This window comes from Myotis brandtii, unplaced genomic scaffold (assembly GCF_000412655.1).
Source record: "Myotis brandtii unplaced genomic scaffold, ASM41265v1 scaffold1631, whole genome shotgun sequence".
NCBI classification, from domain to species: Eukaryota; Metazoa; Chordata; class Mammalia; order Chiroptera; family Vespertilionidae; genus Myotis; species Myotis brandtii.
The window spans coordinates 438,312-438,896 of NW_005355967.1; the positions used below are offsets into that span (position 1 = coordinate 438,312).

Genomic DNA, 585 nt, shown 5'->3' on the forward strand with positions numbered 1-585 from the left:
CTGTCCTCATCCATAGGTGCATGATTATTGTCCAATCTCTTCCCGCACCCCCCACACCCTTTCCCCCCCACCCCCAGAATAGTCAGTCCATTCCCTTTCTATGTCCCTGATTCTATTATAATCACCAGTTTATTCTGTTCATCAGATTATTTATTCACTTGATTTTTAGATTCACTTGTTGATAGATGTGTATTTGTTGTTCATAATTTGTATCTTTACCTTTTTCTTCTTCTTCCTCTTCTTAAAGGATACCTTTCAGCATTTCATATAATACTGGTTTGGTGGTGATGAACTCCTTTAGCTTTTTCTTATCTGTGAAGCTCTTTATCTGACCTTCAATTCTGAATGATAGCTTTGCTGGGTAAAGTAATCTTGGTTGTAGGTATTCATCACATCGAATATTTCTTGCCACTCCCTTCTGGCCTGCATAATTTCTATTAAGAAATCAGCTGAGCCGAAACCGGTTTGGCTCAGTGGATAGAGCATCGGCCTGCGGACTGAAAGGGCCCAGGTTTGATTCCGGTCAAGGGCATGTACCTTGGTTGCAGGCACATTCCCAGTAGGGGGAGTGTAGGAGGCAGCTGA

At 42.4% G+C, this 585-nt stretch overlaps 1 protein-coding gene across 1 annotated transcript in view; it reads left to right on the top strand.

Moving 5' to 3' along the window:
- The window catches only part of LOC102262973 (cytochrome P450 4X1), a 46,890-nt gene that overhangs the window by 30,664 nt on the left and 15,641 nt on the right, over window positions 1-585 (top strand). The window lies entirely within an intron of this gene.